A 15,253-nucleotide genomic window follows, 5' to 3' on the forward strand; every position below is an offset into this window, starting at 1 on the left:
AAGTGTATAACAGTCAGTGAAAATTATAACAAGTAATTACAAAAGAACACACAATGACATTGCCACCCCACTCTCAGATTCTTTCCCACTGCCCTCCATTCCAGATCCCCATGCCTCTCTTGCTGGCATATGGCAAAGACTTGACTTCACAGTAACACTCTTCTACATAGTCTCCCAAACGAGTCCACATCCCTAGTCAGCTTTGTCACATTTTTGTGTGTGGAACTCATGAGTGGAATCCTACAGAATATTGCTATACGTGTTGACTTCCGTTGCTTAACAGCATCTGTGGAAGATTCGGGAGTAGAGCCAGGGTTTGTTTGGTTATATGGCTAGTGAATTTTTCAATGTATGAATATATCAGAAATTATTTATCTTTTCTATGATCTCTGAACATTTGCATTATTTCTAGTTTGGGGTAGTTAGGAGTAACAAGAAGTCAGACATTCTTTTATGCATAATGCATTCTAGTCCATACCAGTTCTCAATGAGTTCTATTCCTGGGGTTTAAATTGTGGGGTGACAATATGTGCATGTCTCTAGTTTCACCAGCTCATTCCAAGCTGCTTTCTAAAATGGCTAAGACAATTTACACTCCTTGCTGTGTGTTCAGTTTACAGTATTCTCAATTTGCCCAGACCTTACAGATCTACAATAGTTTTTATTATGACTGTGGTTTGTCTCACGTGTATAGAAACAATTTGAGTTTCTTTTATTTTTTTTAACGGAGTTCCAACTCAAATATTTCATCTAGAAATATTTGCCACTAGAGTCCCTTCCTTTCTTTAGTATTGTTTTTCAAAAATGTATTTACTGGTGCATTGTTATTTAGTTTTCACACTCTCTCCTCAGTTCTGTGACTTGCATGTTTACTGCAAACTGATGTCCTTGGATAAATGAGTCACTATTCCAGCTATTTCAATGTATACAAATTTATCCACTTTGTGTCTTAAATGTGTGGCATTTGTCACTTCTTGTTACTGTGACAAAATACCTTTCATGGCAGCACAAGAAAGGGAGAATTTATTTTAGTTCACAGTTCAAGGGTGGGGAGTCATGGCAACAGAACCTGAGGCATTCCATCTCAGCACCTCCTGTCAGGCGGTAGGGAACATGTCACTCAGCTCCCTTGCTCCTTTGCACTCAGCCCCAAACTCCAGCCCATGGAATGCTGCTATATGTCTGTCGGGTGTGCTTCTCCACCTGGTTGACCTAATCTAGAAACTCTCTTACAGACATTCCCAGAAGTTTGTTTCCATAGTGACAAACCATCAGAATATGGAAGCATTTTTAACTATGAAATATTACTTAACACATAATAAATCTCTGCCAAACCCCAAGTTCCTGAATACAGTTTCCAACAGTGTTGCAGAATTTATTATATTTTATCTTTTATATTTAAATTTATAGCCCATTTTCAGGCTATATAAAAACTTCAGCTTTTATGATTTAAAGATACAGTTTGTATCTTTTGAGCTTTCTTTCTCTCTCCTAAATCTAGGTACCATGTTTTTATACAGGTACTTACATTTAGAAGATCATCTTTTAACTCATTTTCCGTAGTATGTCTGTAACAATAATGGCAACAATAATAGTAATGATGGCAGAAATATGATATTTTAAATCTTAATTTCATATACTCAGATATATGCACTGGAAACAGATCTGCTGGATTCAAAACAGATCTATTGTTTGTATTGTGTGTTTTCTTTGTTTTTTCTGTTTCTCAACCAATATTATCTTAGATCTTGGTGGTCTAGATTGTGTAAGTTGTTTTAAATGAGTATAGTATAAAGCATACTGAAAGTATTACAGAACAGGGATAGCTAGATTTGTTTTCACTGAGTTTCATAATTATTAATGATCAAGTGGGTGATCAGATTCTACATAGAATATTAAAATGTAGAGAAGCCATGATGGTCTGCTGTCAAAACCTGATAAACATATCTTGATAACCATCTAGTTGAGAAGGTAATTATAATAAAGAATCAAATGGTGAGGTGTGGGGGTGCAACTCAGTTGGTAGCATACTCGCCTACAAATCAGCTGCTTCCTCCATGCTGCAACCAAATATCTGACAAGAAGAAGGAGGTACTTTGAATTAGAGTCTAATCAGGGATACAATCCATTGTAACAGGGAAGGCATGCCATTGCTTTGGTACTTTGGAATCAGAGACTGGAGAGAAATAAAAGCTAGGATATAAAGCCTCTATGGCCCACCCCAGTGATCTACTTCCTCCAAAAACAGCCTTCTACTCTAACTCCACCAGCTGGGTAGAACATTTTCAAATGCATGAATTTCTGAAAGATTATTTCAAATTCAAAACCACAATACCTAGCATGCACGAAGCCTGGTTTTGATCTCCAGCCCTACATAAACAGGATGTGGCTGAGCATGCCTACAGTCCTATACCGGGGAGGAAAAGGCAGGAGAATCTTAGTTCAAGGTCTTGTGGAGCCTGGTGTCTTAGTCAAAAGTCTATTGCTGTGAACCATAACCAAGGCAACGTTTACAAAAGAAAGTATTTCATTGTGACTTAGTGGTTTCATCCATTGTGATTATGGTAGGCAGCATGGCAGCACACAGGTCGACATGGTGCTGGAGACGAAGGTGAGAATTTGACATACTGATTCAGAGGCAGAAGGAAGAGAAAGACACTGGGCCTGGCTTGGACTTTTGAAACCTCAAAGACCACCCCAAGTATCACACTTCCACAAACAAAGTCACACTTCCTCTAAGAAGGCCATAGCTCCTAGTCCTTCCCAAGTAGCGCCATCCCTTGATGACTAGGAATTCACATACATGGGCCTAGGGATTCATTCTTACTCGAAGTCCCAACCACACCTTGCCTAGAGACCTTGCCCCTTCCTCCCAAAGAATCAAACTGGGAAATAGTGGAGCAGTGGGTCTTAAACAGGGGTGTACAACAGACTACATTTTGAAATCTTTAGAAATTCATATAGAATTGTTTATTCCCAAGTTAGTTTAGAATATGGGTCAGCCATGGAAATTTCTATGTAGCTCTATATGTGGTTCTAGTCATTATTCATGGATGGCCCAGAGCCAAGAAGTTAGTTTTAATTTCCATCAATTCACTTATAACTTTGCATATACTACTTAAATTTTCAATATGTTCAGCTACAAAATGGAATGGATAACATCTACGTTAATGGGTTTTAAAGGTTCATTGATTAATAAATCTCATTTCTCTTCCATCTGTAATCTTGGTTTACTAACTATAAATTGGAAGCTAATAAATTTTAGTGGGAAGATTTATAGGAAGTATCTAAATAAAGCTAGTTATAAAGAAGTGTTTATGAACTAGAAAAATTATTTAATTACATAAATTTTAAATAAATTTTAAATAAAAATTATTTAAATACAAGTCACTGTAATGTAAAGGTAAAGATAATGCTCTTATTATTTTAATTATTATTTGTCTTGTTGTGTGTGTGTATGTGTGTGTGTGTGTTGATGTGTATGTGAGTGCAGATAGCCCAGGAGGCAGGAAACAATGGGTCTGCTTGGAGATGGAATTACAGGTGGTTGACATGGGTTCTGGAAATCAAGCTCAGGTCTTGGGGAAGAGCAGTACAGGTTCTTACCCACTAGCCTGTATCTCTAGACCTAGATTTTTAGGTTGGTTATCATGGTAAGAAGATGTCAGGGAACAAAGATTGATGAATCTAATGAATAATTAAATTATTAAAGGACAAACTTGAAGAGATTGAATCACATAAGCAAGAAGACCGGAAATGACTTATCTTTCTCTCACCAGGCAACTTCTTTTCCTTGTGGCTATTGGCCAAATGACACAAATGACAGAGGACATGTGAGAAGGCAGGACTCTTCTTCTAGTGCTGAGCATGAGTGCATCGTAGATCTCCCCATGGGACACTGACAGTTGGTGACCACTTGCTGGTTTCCTGGTTTACTTTGGTGTTGTTTGGCATGCAGCAGCTTTGCCAGAAAACCCGAATGAAAAGAGATAGATGCAAATAGGTTATTATGCCACGAGCAGTGACTACAGTATCACCAGCAGTCTCAACACCGTCCTGAGAAAGACTCTTCCTCCCAATAAACTAGCTTTGTCCCGGAGCCAACAATCAGTGTAGAAAGGAATTTGTTTCCCAGGAAACCAAAGTGTTGGGATATTTCCTACAAAGTCACTTCAGCGTTTCTGATGAGCATAGATAAGCTCCCCAGCGGACACCTTCACTTTTTCCAAGTCAATCTAAGTGTGGATAACAAGCTTGCCCCTCCAGCTCTGTCCAAAGTGATGTTTAGAAACCAACAGCCACTTTCAAGAAGAACCATTCCACACTGAACTGTGAAGAAGTAGGATTTTGAATGTGATAATGAATTTTTCTGAAAGTATGAACATCATCCAAAGTTCTGTTTACAGTCATATTTGATTAACGTTAGTCCTTTTATCAGTTAAAATATTTCTCATTTTTATTGAGTGTTTAAAAATAACTTTTGAGCTTGAGGGTTGAGCTCAGTCATGAAACCCTTGTCAAACACGGACAAAAGTCCTGGGCTTTATCGCCAGCTGAATGAATGACTTTATTTTGAGTGCATTCATTCTGCATAATAAAGACAAAGGAACAGAAAACAACGGAATCTTTACTAGTTTTGAAGTATGTCATATACCTGACTAAATCAGAATTCTCATGAATTCCTCCTAGGAACTTTAACTTACTGTCAAGTCTTGGTTCGGACGTTCCAATGACAGTCTTCAAGAATATTCTGCATTCCTAAGTATCTCCTGCAACACTATGAACATACACTGAAGGACACACGCAACCAGCCTCCCTGCAAAGTGATGTATTTCTGCATGTTTGAACCCCCACGGGGGCAGCCACCTCTAGCTGCCTGCATCACAGACTGGCTGTAGCAGCAGCTGCGCTGTTCATTTAATGTCAGTTTGAGGAGACTCAACCTAGACTACATTTTGCTGAAACACAGTCTTCTGCTATTCTGACAAACGGATGATGGGGCAAGCATGCACGTGCTTCATAAAAATTGGACACCAGATCTCAATTTTTCTCTGAGAAATTGAGCTCCAACCTAGAATGCTGTTAAAGGGCTGGAAAGCCATGGAAAGGGACTTCAGCTTGGGAAAGAACTAGGATGTCTTCAGAGGTCACATTGTATATAACCTCAGAACTAGGATGTCTTCAGAGGTCACATTGTATATAACCTCAGAACTAGGATGTCTTCAGAGGTCACATTGTATATAACCTCAGAACTAGGATGTCTACAGAGGTTACATTGTATAAAACCTCAGAACTAAGATGTCTACAGATGTTACATTGTATATAACCTCAGAACTAGGATGTCTACAGAGGTTACATTGTATATAACCTCAGAACTAGGATGTCTACAGAGGTTACATTGTATATAACCTTAGAACTAGGATGTCTACAGAGGTTACATTGTATATAACCTAAATCTAGGATGTCTTCAGAGGTTACATAGCATTTAACCTCAGAACTAGGATGTCTTCAGAGGTTACATTGTATATAACCTCAGAACTAGGATATCTTCAGCCGTTACAAATGGGAACTAGTTAAAGCTTGATTTTGCTTATTTGTTTATTTTTTCTTATCAAGTCTATGCTTTGCTCAAAAGAAAAAAATATTTTAGTAAGACTGAGTTATATGGTAGCTTGTAATGTATTTTCAACTTTCATTATTGCCCTGAGGTTTTTGGTTTTTTGTTGTTGTTTTGTTTTTGTATTTTGTTGTTCTTCTGTTGTTTTTCTCTCACCTGACTGACATTTCAAGATTAGTAAAAGTTAGAATATTTAAAATACTGTCATGGCTACTTACTTTAGATTATGTTTTCCTTTAGGAAAAGAGTTTTCAAGTTTTGACACATTAGTTGTACCCATATATATTTTTCTAAAAAGAAATAGGGGTGGACATGATCATAATACATTGTATAAATATATTAAATTCTCAAAGAGTAAGTTAAAGAATTATTTAAAAAAAGAGGTACATCTCAATGAGAAACAAAATATTCTAGAAGAAGGTTTGTGAATTTCTATTTACAGAATTATGTTATGTTTATATCTAGCATAACACATGGGCCAAGAACAATACCTTTAGATCAATTTTCAGTTCTTCAAATGCCTACTGGAATATGATCAAGCTGGTAGTCATGTGTGCATTTCTTATCTGTGTCTGGTGGGCATTGTGGTATTTCAGGATGAAGGAGATGTACTTGGGAGTTACCCAACTGTGAGGTGAAGTTCCCCTTCCACCTCACATACTGCTAAAGGAACGCTGCCTGTGTTATATAATTCCTTTGGGCTGCAGCTTCTCATCAGCCAAACAGTACCACTGGGCCTCCATCTTGTGTTGTGCTAACTGCTCTCCTGGTGGCTACTGACACCATGGAGGAGCTTGATTGCTGTTTTCTTGATGAACTGAGGGTTTCTTTTTACACAGCCTCTTTTCTCCAATCTGAATGAGGGTGTTGGCAAAACACTGCTGTTATTTTAGATTGTTTTCATGTGAATTAATAGTATCTACAAATTAGCATTTCTTAATTTCAAAATCCTTTAAAGGAAAGACAGGTTATGTTCTTACTAATTTCTTTCTTTTCCTTTTTTGGTCTTTTCTTCTTTCTTCCTGCCTTTCTGCCTTTCTTTCTTTTTTCCTTGTTTTGTGACTCGTTTTATCTCCATATTTCCTTCACCTTCATCGCAGCCTCCTGGCCTCCACTAGCCTATTTTTATAGTCCTTGTTAAGTCTAAATTTTACCTTGTATTTTGAGTCTGTTACTTCGATCAACCTTTGTCCCCTCTTCAACAATGCCTATATACAGTTCTGAGTGTCTCATTCCATTTTCTAATTGCAAGATGATATGTATCTTTTAAGTTCATTGTACACTTTGAAAACTAAGTACGTTTTCCAGAGCAGCTGCTCCACAGGGCCTCTCCTCCCTGCCTCTCCTCCTCGCTAGTCTAAGCTCCCCCACCAAACCTGCATCCTTTCCTCAGGATTCACTTCAGACCGTGCCTCCACCCTAGCAGATAGCACAGGTTTCTCTCTTACTTTTCTTTACTAGATTTTGTCTCGTTTTTAGGATTTCTAAGTAGAATATTCACCAGCAAACAAGTCTTGGCTAGGTCTCCCCATTTTGATAGCTCATTTCCCCATTCCTGGCACTGTGAAGCCAATATCGATCTTAGAAACCACTTGGGATAATTTCCTCATTATGCAAATGAAGGTGGGGGCGGGGGAGGGGGGGTAGTCACTCTGGCAAAGTAAACATCTCACCTCCTGTCCTTTTTATTCTGCTACAACTGCTCCTGGTGAGCGAAGATTCCCTTGTTATATACAGCATCATGCATCTACAACCTAAATATGTTTTGGTGCTGAGAACATAATTCTGTAAAACATAGCTAACTATGTTTGGAGGTTAACTATCAAAACATTGTATTTATAATAGACAATGCTATGGGCCCAGTGGGATGGTTCAGTTGGTGAGCGCACTTGCCACCATGACTGATGACCTGAAATGGGTTTCTGGAACCCACACCGTGGAGTGAAAAAACTAATTTCTGAAATTTGTGCTCTGAGCTCTACGTATACAAGGTGGCACACATGTATGTAAGCATAGGTGTACATGCATACACACATACAGACCCACACAAAAAATGTGCAAATTTTTTTTCAATAAATGATGCTGATAGAGTTTAAATTCAGTGGGAGGTGACTTTGAACTCCTGCTTGTGCCGTATTTGTTGAGTCTTCTATCAACACTTAGTTCAGTCTCTTATTTGATAAAACTTAATTCTCGCGTGAGTAGTATGTACTACATTCAGAACAGTGGCCATGGACTTTGAGACTTGTAAATCTGGACTGGAATCTATGCATTTACATACTCTTGTCTTTGGTCAACTTTTAAGATTAGAGGCAGAAATAAAATTCCAAATAGCCACCAGCTATATGAACCACTGTTATAATCTGTAAGAAAATTTTATTAGACATAACTGGGGGAGATACACATACAGATTAGATACACATATAGATTAGATACAGCGGGCCTTAAAAGTTAACTTCTAAAGGGAAATAAGATTCTAAACAAAAGAAAACAAGCTTCCAGACTGAAAGAGAATCCTTGCTTTTAGTGTCCATTCATTTCCATTATTCTGAGGGTGTGTTTGTGTGTGTGGAGGTTTATGCTCATGTGGTCCACCTTGGGTGTCTCCACCTTTGTTTTTGAGACAGGGTCTTTCTGTGTCCTTGAGATTATCAATCAGTCTTGTTGAGCTGGCTGGTCAGGGAGCCCCAGAGATCATCGGTCCCTGACTCCCTGACTCTGGAATTACAAGCACACAGTGACATGTTCAGTATTTTGACACAGGTTGTTGGATTGATTATCTGGCAAAGCACTTCCTGACTGGGTCTCCCAGCACCGGTTTTGTTAATATTTTTTAAAGTCTTAAAATAGTAAGAGTCAAGATGAAAGAACAGCAAGAAAGGAGTGGCGGCAAGCAGGCCAAAGATGATGTTACAAAAGACAGTAATGTTCAGGTTTTTAAAAGACATGCCTTCTCCTTTTCCATTCTTTCTCTCTCCTTCCTTCCCTCTTCCTTCTTCTCCCTCCTTCCTCACCTCCTTTTTTGTCATTTAGGAAAAAAAATACATTGCTTGATCACCTTTCCTCATTTTCCACTAATAGTTTTGCTTATATAAAAATAGATAAAAAATTATTAAATTGTAGGATGTTACTCGATTTCTTGCTTGCATTCAAGTGCAGTAGGAAAATCCTAGGACTTTATAGTTGCACAGACCTACATTTGACTTCTCTCTCATCTTTGACTATCCAGAGATAGCATAGCAGCACCAGCGTCTGTGTCGGCAAGAGTTCTTGATCCAGATACTAGTTTATCACAATGTTCCCAAGGGACGATTTCCCTCAGCAAATGCTTCTCTTTTGCGTCTCGTAGGAATGTAAGATGCAGATGAAAAGTCTACTAGGAACACAAGTGTGTGACTGCGGTACTCCATCTCTAGGGGATAGTGAATGCCAACGCTGCAAATACAAATGAATCATGACACAGTGGCTCTTCCAGAGGAAGACGAAGCAAAGCACCGAATTTGCCCAGTAGAGACAGCTAGCCATCACTGGAGTAATTTTATTCTGAGCGAGTTTAGGAATGCTTAGAAAATGAGGGAGGAAATTTGATAGGTTAGAGCTGGCAAGCCTCATAGACAGATAGAGGCGCCTGATCTTGGCTTTGCACTTCTTGAACTCAGGGAATTTGCAGTGCTGGTGAATTTGTCCAAGCCTCTTCTTATTGGTCTGCAATAAAGATTTTTTTTAAAAAGTGATTTTGCAGATTTTCAGGACCAGGGAAAGTAATATATATGTAAAGCTCGAGAAACATTGGACTTGCTCAAATATTTCTTCTGCTGCCTTCCTAACCTTTTTCTCCTCTTTAGGAATCATTATAAAAATAAAGCTAAATTTGCATAATTCAAATTCCTCTCATGTCCTTTCCTCCTAGAAGCACATTTCTGAAGTAAATTACAAAGGACCACCCACAGAATGGAGGGATATTTGCAAAGAATATGTCTAACAAGGAACTAGTATCTGGACTATCTAGGGATTTTCTTCATTTAAAATTTAAAAAGGGAAATCACCTGGTTTAAAAGTGGGCATGGGATTTGAATACAAACTTCTCCAAAAACATAAAAAGTTCACTTGACATCTGGAAAGCTATACAATGACACAGTAATCAGGGAAATGTCCATCAACATTACAGTGAGGTGGCCCTTCGTATCTGCTAGGATGAGCATCATCAGGGACAAACAAATGAGAAGCTGGAGCCTCCGTTAACTGCTGGTAGGCGTGTGAGATACGGAGCTGCTTTGTGGAACCAACTGGCAGGTTCTTATAAATTTAAACATGGAATACCTGATGACATGCAATTCCACTCTTTGGAACACATAAAAGAGGATAGAGAACATACATTCTCATATAAAAATACATGGATATTCAAATTGCCCACCCCCAGTTGTCCAGCAATATAAAAATGGATGAATGAAATATAATAGATCATACACGAAAAAAACTATTTTCAGTAGACACATGGAATTTAGGAGATTATTAATATTGACAACAGTGTTCTTTTCTTCTCTCCTGCTTTCCTCATTCTGCTTTGCTGTTGTAACTGTCTCATTTGACAGATCATCAAGCTTAGAGACTGTTCACTCATTCACATCTCTTTAGAGATCCCGGGGAAGTTGCTGTGCACTGATTTTTACAGTGATTTTACTCTCTGTAGCTTGTTACTGTTGTCATACTATTCTGTTTGCATCGGCAGCCACCCAGCATACTGCTTACTCCCTCAGGCAGAGCTCTTAGGATGCTCCACTCTGGCATGATAATTCCAACATCCACGCCTTACCTGAGGCTCCTTCTGTTGCATTTGGTAATTTGCTTGCCATTTGTCCTGGACAGCTGCATGTGAGGCACTTTGTAAAGAAAAGGGCTATCAAAGAATGTTGAGTGATACTGTGGTGATGTGTGAGGTGTGTGTAAATATTCTTTAGTTAGTCCCAAAGTTTGATTGGACAATGAAATTCACACATGCTTCTTACCTGTTCTTCTCTCAGGTAGGCCAGGGTGGTAAGGAGTAGCTGACACTGGGCCACGTGGTTTGTCTAATGGATTTGCACTCTGGTGAAGCAGTTTCCTTTTGACAGTTAAATGCATTGAAATTATACCTACGCCATTACCCTCTGCTTGTCCTCTTCCTTTTCCTCTGAATCACTTCATCCCACCTAGTCTTCCAGAGTTAGAGAAAGCAACACACCCTCCTCCAGTAACATCGTTAGCTCCCAGGAAGGATGAGGTCTCATCAACAGCTCCTGTGTTCCCAGTCTTGTTCCCAATCTTGTGCAAGCATTGTGCTTAGCGTACATGAGGCTCTAGGGCCAGTCTCCATGACTGCAAAGGGGAAACTGAGGACAAAGAGGAGGGACAGGGAAAAGATTGGATGAGGGAATAGGAGCTGCCGCTGTGGCTGCTGTGTTCATGGTTACAGTGGCAATGGCATGTCTTTTCCATGCCACTGTCATCTCCCAGTCCTGAAGTTCTTACCGTCCTTTCTTTTGTGACGTCACTGTGCCTTGGGATGGTGGTGGATATAACGCTCCATTGAAGGCTGAGTGCCCATCAGTCTTGTATGCTTGGACTTTGATCTGATATGACGTTCTGCATTAACCATTTCTTTTAAGAATGGGGTGTTCTGGTAGTCTGCTTATAGCTATCTCCTTTTCCTGGCCCTTGTCACAAATGGATTTCCTTGTCAGTTACTGCGAGACTGTGCTCCAGATTCTGCAGATAAAACTTGTAACAGTGGGGTCCCGCACTGTGCCTTGCAAGTTTGTTTTCAGACCGTAGTCGGGGTTTCCCTACCAGGCACTGACTTACAGGTATTTTCCATCTAGTTTGCCTTGCATTGTTGAGTCTCTGTGTTGGTTATCTCTCCTACAGCATGCGAGACATTCTCTGAAATTAAGAAGAGTTCTTGATTTCTCCATTTTTCCAGTTTCTTTGCTTATTGGAACAAAGTTGGAACGTCTTTCTAAGCAGCCTAAGAAAATTCAGGTTTCTCTTTAGAATGATGAAAACATGCTGGAACTAGATAAAAACGGCTGTAGGATAATATGAATGAACTAAAAGTCTCTGAATTACACCACTTCGAAATGAAAATTTTGTGGTATAGCAATTATTCCTAATAATGAAATAGTAAAAACATTCATAAGTCTGAATTCTTTACAATTTTCATAACTTATTACAGAGCAAATGGGAATGAAGGTCACAATATTCTTGACAGAACAGATATGTAACGACACACACTTTTACAATGTTCTTATGTTGGAAAACATGGACAATAGAACCGAAATCACAACTTACTGGCTGCTCTTCCAGAGTACTTGAATTTGATTCCCAGCACCCACACATTACATGAGCATTAGAGCCCTCTGTAATGTTTATTCCAGGGGATTAGTCACTCTCTTCTTGTGAGGTAAAGAGGAACAAGGAAAAAAACAACCTGCCTTTACCTAAACCCAAGATTAGGACCAAGGAGAAAACACCCTGTCCCTGACTTCACCCCAGGACCAGGCCTTGAAATCCTACAAGGCCCTGAGCTTGCCCCAGAGGCAGGATGCAAAATTCCACCAATCCCTGAGCTTGCTCCAGAATCAGGCAACAAAAATCCACCAATCCCAAGCCACCCCCCCACACACACACTCCACACACACACACACACCAAGAACCCCTATATAAGCTCTGTACTCTGTTCAGTGTGCTGCTGCCTTTCACACTACAGGCAGGCACCTTCCCAGATTCTTTCTTCCTAATAAATCTCTGAGTGAAGTTTGTTGTGCAGTGTGATGTTTCGCCGGAACAGAGCAGACCTGTAACCCTTTCGCTGGGAAAACTTCCTCTAGTGGAGCGGAGCTGGAACTCTTCTCCAGAGCAGACTAGAGCAAAGTTTGTTGGGGAAACTCTCCCCTGTCTGAACAGAGTTGTTGCACTTGCATTGGGGAAATTTTTCCCTGTAGCAGAGCTGTAAAGTGCTATGCTTACAGTGACTTTGTGGCACTCCTTGGCTCCCAACTGCCAGAATACCTTTCCACCTGAGTTGCAGTGCTTATGTTTCTGGTACTTCACACATATGGTACATAAACATACATGCAGGCAAAACACTCAAACACATAAAATATTTTTTTTTTTTAAAAAAAAGAAGGAAATACAGACAATGGTTGTAAGACTGCTTGGTGACAGGCAAGGTTTACAAGGCTCAACTGCTATTGTTTTAGTTTTTTGTTGGTTTTTTTTTTGCCTTGAGTTAAATTACTATTTATCCTTAGTCACCAGCTTTAACCGATAACCTTTCTCTTTCTCTCCTAGATAAGAGTCAAGATTCTAGAATCTGTTGGGCATCTATTCCTGTCCTGCTAGCAAAGATGCTGATTTTCAAGCCTTTGGACCAGAATATGGATCCTTGTAGGATAATTCTCTGCTCCTATCCCCACTCCCTATACACACAGAGAAGAAGCTTGAACTAATTAAGTTTCAAAGATTCAGAGACACCCTGGGAAAATGCTCCCAGAAGATTATTAAAGCATTGGTAAGGAAGTTAGGAAGATTAGGTATTTTATCAGCCATAAGAGCTGAGGAAATGAGAAAAGAAATGGGAAAAGAGATTTATAATAACATCCTTGCGTGAACTAGATTTATGTCTCAATTCTGTAGCTGTACCAAATGATCATGACTAGGAGTTGGTCTCGGATATCAAGGGCTAGCTGTGACAATGTTTATTTTTAAAACTGTGTCTGAGATCATTCAAGATTGTTGAAGAGCTGAACGTAGTGGCCCAGGTCTATAATCCTAGCTATTTGGGAGGTCAAGGCAGGAAAATTATAGATTCAAGACTAACCTACACTGCTGAATAAGTTCAAAACCAGATGAAGTAACTCAATGAGATCTTGTCTCCAAATAAACTTTCTCCAAAGGGCTAGTGATATAACTTAGAGGAAGAAGCCTTTGCATAGCACGCATGAGGCTCTAGGTTCAATTACCACTACCACAAAAATGAAAAGGAGGAAGAAAAAAAGAAAGGAGAAAGAGAATGATTGAGAAGATGAAGAAGAGAAGAATTCCAAGCGAGATTATGACAATATAGAGAAGACATTCTTCGTTGGTAGAATCTGTGTGGATTCAAAACTGGACAGTGCAGAGGCCGAAGTGGTGGAGTTCAGTTAGAGGCAGGCCTGCAGTGCAGGTTTTCAGGGAACACTGTTTGAAAAGACTGTCAGAAGACTCAGAAACTAACCTGCTCAAATATGAATCCTCGCTCTGGAATTTACTAAGTTACATTGGCCAAGTAACTTAACCTCTTATGTCTCAGTTCCTTTTTCTATAAAAGAAGGAAAATAATACTTTATACAGGGCTTTGTGTGATAGGTGTTAATGTGAGATTTCTTTATATGTAATAAAAGATGAACAAGGAAGCAAACCCACTTAAGAACTTCAAATGTTTGTTTATCATCTATCTATCTATCTATCTATCTATCTATCTATCTATCTATCTATCTATCATCTACCATCCATCACCTATCTATCTGACTACACACATGCACAAATACAGAGAAAAAATGAATTGATACAGGGCCAACCTACAGGAAAATAGCTTTTCCACAGCTTGTGTTTATTGCAGTCATTTATTCCTTCCTCAGCTCCAGCACATTCCATTCATAAACACACATTCCAAACAATGTATGGCATATACTCAACTACTAACATATGCATACCAAACGAAAACTTATCATATTAACAGATTTTGGAAAATTTTATTAGTTCACCCTAATAGAAAAAGTTCTCATTGTTCTAGTTATGTAACTGTAACATTGCTTGGTGGGTTATAGAAACCTAGTTAAAGAAAATACAGAATCTACAGAAGAATTGAAGTCACATTGGAAACCTACCTTAATTGTAGATAATCCTTGCTTGCTGAACAAAGGCTACCCTGGACTGAAGAAAAGCCTGCAGGATGCCCATGACCACACTGAATTGCAGCAATGTTACAAGGGGGTTCTGATGTTCTCAGAGCCTCAGTCATGTCATGTCTCAGAGCCTCAGCCACATGTCAGCCACATTTACCATATGAGGAATTGTATTTTCTTCTTCCCTTTTTAATTGAAAATAGATTCTTTTCTCATATAATATATCTTGATTACAATTTCTCCTCCCCACCTCCCATACCATCCAGATTCACATCCCTTCCATCTGTCATCAGAAAAGAACAGTTTTGTAAGGTATAATAACCAAACATGACAGAATAAAATATAATAAAAGAAAATAAAAGTTAACACAATGGAGTTGGACAAAACAAACAAGAAAAGAGCTCAAGAGAAGGCACAAGAATCAGAGATCCATTAGTTATCACCTGCAGGAATCCCACAGAAAATATTAAACTGGAAATGCACACACACACACACACACACACACACACACACACACACACACACACACGACTTGATGTAGACCTGTGTAGGCCCTGTGCATGCTGCCTCAGTCTCTATGAGTTCATATGACCTTTGATCATGTTGATTTAGAGGTCTTTGTTTTCTTGGTGTTCTCCATTACCTCCAGCTCTTCTATTCTTTCTGCCTCTTCTGTAGAGTTTTCTGAGCCTTGAAGGGAGGGATTTGATGG

This window comes from Myodes glareolus, chromosome 23 (genome assembly GCF_982192425.1).
Source record: "Myodes glareolus chromosome 23, mMyoGla1.1, whole genome shotgun sequence".
In the NCBI taxonomy this organism is placed as follows: Eukaryota; Metazoa; Chordata; class Mammalia; order Rodentia; family Cricetidae; genus Myodes; species Myodes glareolus.